General features: G+C 39.8%; 1 long non-coding RNA gene across 6 annotated transcripts; it reads right to left on the bottom strand.

Annotated features, from left to right (window-relative positions):
- Positions 1-2052: 2052 nt before the first annotated feature.
- On the bottom strand, positions 2053-4398 carry LOC103626040 (uncharacterized). Of its 6 annotated transcripts, XR_004849362.1 has the most exons (7): positions 4118-4398; positions 3580-3648; positions 3453-3498; positions 3195-3383; positions 2823-3003; positions 2710-2736; positions 2053-2342 (listed from the first exon to the last, which is right to left on the bottom strand). It is a non-coding gene; the product is annotated as an uncharacterized lncRNA (long non-coding RNA). The 6 variants fall into 6 exon arrangements; XR_552680.2 differs by having other exon boundaries at positions 2823-3383; positions 4118-4378; XR_552679.3 differs by having other exon boundaries at positions 2823-3498; positions 4118-4381.
- Between the last annotated feature and the right edge of the window lie 2403 nt (positions 4399-6801).

Raw genomic sequence — 6801 nt, 5'->3', positions numbered from 1 at the left:
CAAAAACTAGAAGCAAACTGGGTAAAACTGAATTGATCTCAAAATTCACCCAGTTAACTTTGGAAATGAGATGTTCTAAATGATCCACAGGGTTCAAAGTAGTAGATCTGAGAAGGGCACTTCTCAAAATCCACACACCAAAAAGATATAAACAAATCTTCCACGCAATGGTGAGAGAACGAAGAACACAAACAAACACAATGAGCAAGAACACAAGAGACACAAGATTTATCCCGAGGTTCGGTCACACCACCAAGGTGCCCTACTTCTTCGTTGAGGCGCCCACAAAGAGCCGGGTCTCTTTCAACCCTAATCCTCCCTTTGCCGACCACAAAGGTCAAGCCCACACAATAATCTTTGCTCAAACGAGCGGGTAATACAAACTTTCTTGTGGTCTTCCACAAGATTTGGAGACTCACAAGAGACACCTAGTCGTCTAGGAGCTAGAAGCTCCAAGAGTAATGAATCCACAAAGAACTCGATGTAGTACCAAAGCTCGAATGAAGAAGAGCAAGAGGGATTTAGAGATGAAGCACCAAAATCGCAGCTCTTCAATCTCACTCAAAGATTTCTCTCCAAAGATTTGAAATGGGAGAGGCAAGAGGTGTGTGAGAGAGAGTGGGAGGTGTTTCTCAGGTTAGAAATGGAGTCCAAGTCGTGCTCTTCTGTGGAGGAGAGAGGTGGGAGTGAGTATATATAGGTGGGGCTCCAAAACTAGCCGTTTTTGACTTTTCTGCCCAAAAACCGGTTGAACCGGTCCCAAAACCGGTTGAACCGGTTTTCAAAAAGCTGCGCACAGCTTTTTGGCTGACACAGCAGACTGGCAGAAAAAAAGTGAACAGTGCAAAAACCGATTGAACCTGTTTTAAAACCGGTTGAACCTGTTTCCACCAGACAAAAACCGGTTGAGTGTCCGGCTGAACCAGTATTTTCAAAAAAGGTGAACAGTGCAAAAACCGGTTGAACCTGTTTTAAAACCGGTTGAACCTGTTTTTCCAAAAATCAATTTTGACCAAGATAGACTTAAAAAGGTTGTACTACATACTTTCACTAAGGATTAACAAGGGTAAAATGGAAGTTTTAGATCAAGGATTTTGAGCTTTAGTACCAACACCAACCTTCTTTATGGACCCCCCTTGATAGTACGACGATTCCTATACTCAAGTCAAATAAAATATAATTAAGTAAACTCCTTGAGTCATTGGTGTCTCTAGTGTGATTTCTTCATGATGTTGCTTCATAAGGATCACAAACATCTTTGTCTCACCTTTTGAAGCAAACACAAATCTAGCCTGTGACTTGTGCCATTTCACCATATATGAGTTCAAATCATGGCTTCAAGTCACCTTACTGATGCATCAACATGTTGTAACTCTTCATAGCTGATTAGTTCATCGACTTAGTGCAAGTACTCTCTTCTTCACCATAGCCATGGTACCTCGGTCTACAAGCCGTCGCTTGGCCTTCACCTTCGCTTAGTTCCTCGAAGCCCTTTCCTTGCTATCTTCACCCTATCACACTACATGACGGTTCACTTACAGCGACCTACGGTTGGTTGTTAAAACGGCCTTCAGCGACCTACGGTTGGTCGCTAAAAACTTTTAGCGACCCATAAGGATGGTCGCTGTAAGTGCCGTCGCTAAAGGCTTTAGCGACCGACATCTTTTTAGCGACCGACCGTCCGTTGCTAATATGATATATTTAGCGACCAACCGTGAGTTGTTGTACTATAGATTTAGCAACCAACCGTAAGTCGTCATACTATACATTTAGCAACCAACAGAAAGACGCCCTTTTTACAGTTGTTATTAATAATAATATACATTTAATTAAGCACCACAAATCACAGATTTTTATACACAAATCATAAAGACATACACAGTTAATCAGTATACCACAGTTATAGATCCATCACATAAACACAAAAGCACCACAATTATATATTCACAAAAACATCACAATTATAATATCATTCACAACTAGATCATTTACAGATAGCTAGCTAGATCAGTCACAAAAGCACCACAGCGACATCACTCCAGCTTGAAGCAGTTCAAAAGCCCACAACTACATCACTAATGTTTCATATCACTCCAGCTATTGTTCAAAAGTCCACAACTGCATCACTAATTTTCATGGTGTCTCAGATTCTACCTTCTCCCGCAGACATCCATCAGCAGCATTGCGGCAGTTATACAAGGGAGTATCAGCAAAGCATTAAGGGTACTCATGAGAATTGATGTTGAATGAGGAGAAAGTCCAATGTCTGAAAACAAACTAGCCACTCCAGACTGCTCAAATATTTCAGGAGCGTAGCGGAGAAGACCACTGATTCCTGTAGACTATATTTTTGAGAAGAGCAAACAAAAAACAAGCAAAAAAGAACGTGTCAGCAGACACTAGCATTCTGTATACATGGTAGCCAGTATGCAAGTAAACTGAACTCCATGCTGAATTGAATACATAATCAACATACAATGATTAGTCAACACCAGCTTATCGGCCAAAGTACTTTTGCAAACAAAGGCAAGGAATTATCTCATAAAATTAGTTATCTTTTTTCTGTGTGCACAATAAGATCAAAGGGGCTAACAGGTTACACCAAGTAGTCCCAGCTACATTCAGTTATAGACAAAATTTGTTGAATGTATTGGCATGCCCAATCGAGTTAAATCAACTATTTCAGAATATATGGTCATCCAAACTAACCTTCTCCCATTTTTGCATTGATCTTATCTGCAAGCATAGAAAAGAATCAATAAGAACCAACCATGGAAACAGATTTGCATTGGTAACAAGAGACGCTGATGGCAGAAAATTACAACGAGATGTGAGATTATCTCCAACAGCAAAAACATAATGCCCATTCTTGTCATCTTCTCTCAGAGGAGGGGAACCATCATGAGGCTGCTCTTGGTTGACTTGAGAAGAAACACAACCTGAAGATAGGCCCAACACTGCAGCACTGAAGGCATTCACAACTTCTTGTCCACAAAGTGCAAACTGAACATGGAGAGACAAACCAATAAATTATCCAATGAACTGAGTTAATTATTAAGCAACCAAATCACCAAAGCATCATGCCGCAGCTGGTTTCCAACACGAGCTTGGGCACTGAAGGCTGTTCTTGGGCACTAAAGGCTGTTCACCAGTGAGTAGTGACAAAAAAAACTGAGAAAATGAGAAACGCTTACAGTAATTACTGATTAGGATTAGCTAGCAGCTGGCCGAGGCCCGAGTGGACACTGCCGCACGGCCCGCACTGGCTGTGGCCGAGCGCCCAAGCCGCAGGGGCGAGCGGCCGCCGCCCGCCGGTGCCCGACTGTTGGACGCACGACGGCCGGACGGGGAGGCCCTGGTGGCTGACCGACCATCTAAACTGACTGCAGGATAATAGGAATTCAGCATTAAACAATGCAAAAACAAAGAACTAGCCATTCGGGCCAACAAACCTGACAATATTTGGATAACTGAGAGAGTGTCTGTGAAAATATATGTCTGCAAAGAGACATTCCCCAATTTATTGAACGTCAGTTTTGAAAATATTGAGATGATAAAGAGTTAAATAAGGAAACTAACCTGTGAATCCACACTCAGAAAATCCCAGACTTCTATGCAGCTTGAAACAATAGGAATTTGCAGAAGGTTCTGTAGAATTAATAGGTCGATAGAGTTATGATGATGTAAGTTTTTTCTAAACGAAACTGCTAACATCTGTATCACAGATCATGAAGCGCAACAAAATGATCTAACAGAAAATGCATACTTCAAGGTTAGCCTACCATACTGCAACACAAAAACAGAAAGAAAATCTCACTGATGTTTACTAAATACATAGTATATGATCCAATGAAGATCAAGATGCTAATTACGTGAGTGTTACAAAATAAAGTAATACACACCAATCCCTGAATACATAAATAATGACTCGTGTCTTTCTTGAGCAATTGGAAGGAGCACAACACCCATTATAGTCCTAAGCTAAAACAAAGAAAATGTCTGTTTCTTGCAAGATTGCTCTGCAGCCTGCACCTTGTTAGCCCCTGATGAAGCTGTTCTAAACTGACTAAAATGAAGCAGGCCCAAGAAACAAATTGAGGGGCGGCTGAGAGCTCACCGGGGAGGGGCAGCTGACGGAGCGCAGGGGCGAGGCGACGGGAGACGGAGGGCGGGGCGGCGAACGGGGTTGCGCGCGGCTCTGGGCGTCGAGTCTTCAGAGCGGGTTGCAGGGGCGCTGCTCCTGGCGGGCGGATGCAGAGGCGGGGCGCCTGGGCGGCTTTCCTGGTGGCGCTGGATGGCAGCTGTCGGCTGCTAGGGAGAGGGAGCAGGTAGTGGCGGCTAGGGTTGGGGGCATGGCCGGTTTCATGTGCCCTGGTGGGCCGGCTAGGTTAGGTTAGGTTAGTTTTTTTATTTCTTTTCTAATTCCTTTCTAATTTCAAAATATAATTTTAAATAACCATAAAATTTATAACAATTAACCTAAAACTATTTATAAATAAAATATTTATTTTTGGGACTAATAATTATATTATTAATTTACTAGGATTTTCATTTAACAAGAAATATTTGTTAAATATCCAAAAAATCAATTATAAGCAATAAAAAATCATTCTAAAGGTAAATAAATAACAAGCACTTTTTTTAAAAAAAATTGATTACCATAAATATTATTATTAACTAAATGTATTATTTTTATTTAATGATTTTTATAGTGTTACATCTGGGCAGCAGCTTCTGGGATGAAGACGAGAAGGCGGCTGTGGGGGGAAGGAAACGGCGGTCAGGTACATTGAAGCGGCCACTGGAACCGAGACTGAGCGCGCGGCGGCGGCGGCTGGGAGAGAAGCCAGGGAGCGTGCGGTTGCTAGGGTTAGGTAGATGGGCCCCTAGTGGGCCTTAGGGTTAGGGAGGGTTTTCTTTTTTTTATTTCGAAATGCATTTTTAAATTACTCAACAATTCATAAAAAAAGCTAGAAAACCATTCACCCTTGTTTATAAACCTTTGTCTCCCTAGAAAACCATTCACTTGTGATCCATGATTTATCCATACTCTTTATGTAGGATTTGAAACGACTTTCAACTCGAATCTAATATCATATAAGCACAAAGAACATAGTTGCATACTATAGTAATGTCCATACATAAACAAACAAGGAAATAAACATACAAGAAATATAAAAAAGAAATAAATCACCATGCAATTTAGCGATCAATGTTTACTTGTTTTAATTAATTTTTAGTCACTAACATCTACAGGTACGTTCAAGCTATAAGATTTGATAGTGATCCTTGCTCTATAGCGACCCACCGCTAGTCCCCGACGACATCTATAGCGACCAACCATAAGTTGTTAAATTTCTAGACTTTTAGCGACCAACCGACCGTTGCTACAAAAGGATTTAGCGACTTACCGTCGGTCCCTAACCTTTAGCAACCAACAGTTGGTACCTAATAAGGGTCGCTAAAGATCAACCGTCGTGTAGTGTCAAGCCATTCTTGAGTCACATCCTATTGAGTATCCATTGAGAGAATTATTTCTTCAATATTGTGAACCTTGCTTGAATGTCATCTAGATATAACTGCTAAGATCAATCAAGCTCTAGTTTGATTCTCATATATTCATATATGGACTAATAGTAATATGGTCAAGCCAATTCACGATTCCTCATATCTTATTCACTTTGGCTTGACCAATCCTCTTAATCACTTCAACCTCTATTATGATCATATTTATGCATAGTGATTTCTCAGGACTTGTCCATATATTCAAACCAATATAGAGACCATATTATATCCATTTGCATTGTCTCACTGGTTATTTGACCTTGTGTTGAACCTTGTTCACTGATCATTATACACTATTCAAGTATGTTCATCATACTGAATTTCCTGTTCAACACTTAGCAAACTTGTTAGACCTTTAAATGTGTTGTTATCCAAATCACCAAAACTCACAAAAGGGATGAATGCACTTTCAATCTTCCCCTTTTTGGTGATTGATGACAACACATTTAAAGCTTACATAAGATTTGATAAATAAGATTTTGAATCCTATGATATAGTTTCCTCCCCCTAAATATGTGCATTTCAGAAAATACCAATTTTGTACTCAAATGCCAAAATGCCAAAACCACATATTTGGGTCAAAGAGTGAAGACAACATATATCATACTATTCATAGGGTGCTTTGTGTCATAAATAAACGTGATGCTCAAGACATATTATGCACTCATCAATTTCCTTCATCTTATGTTTTACTTATGAGTCAATTATTTCTCCCCCTTTTCAAAAGTCTTCTTACACTTAGTTACATAAGACTAAAGGTAAGCTTTAATGCACAATTTCTCCCCATTTGTCATAAATCTCCAAAAAAGATATAAAGAATATAAAGGGTAGAAATTATGATTAATCAAGATTTGAACACACTATCATGAAAAGGGTCCTTATATGGCACAAAGGTAATGGAGAAGTGTCATAAGTGATGTACCTTTGCGTTTTACCTTTTCAAAGGGGTGTTCCATACTTGTGTTGTATTTAGAGTTCATTTTGCAATCTCTTGTTGGCATAATTGTGACATAGGTCCAAGATATCAAATGAATATTGTCATACTAATTGAAAGATAAATCTTGATACCTGGAGTCTAGATGTCACCTGGCATTTTCTTATCATAACAAGAGGCACCATAAAAATTGCACAAGTATGAATTATACAACTAGTGATCATGTACGAAAAATATCAATTGAAAACCACCAATTGATACAATTTGATAGATAAGCAGATCACTAATAGCATATTACACTA

Source organism: Zea mays, chromosome 5 (assembly GCF_902167145.1).
Source record: "Zea mays cultivar B73 chromosome 5, Zm-B73-REFERENCE-NAM-5.0, whole genome shotgun sequence".
NCBI classification, from domain to species: domain Eukaryota; kingdom Viridiplantae; phylum Streptophyta; class Magnoliopsida; order Poales; family Poaceae; genus Zea; species Zea mays.
The sequence above is the reverse complement of the archived record's forward strand: the minus strand, read 5'-3'. Positions and strand labels throughout refer to the sequence as shown.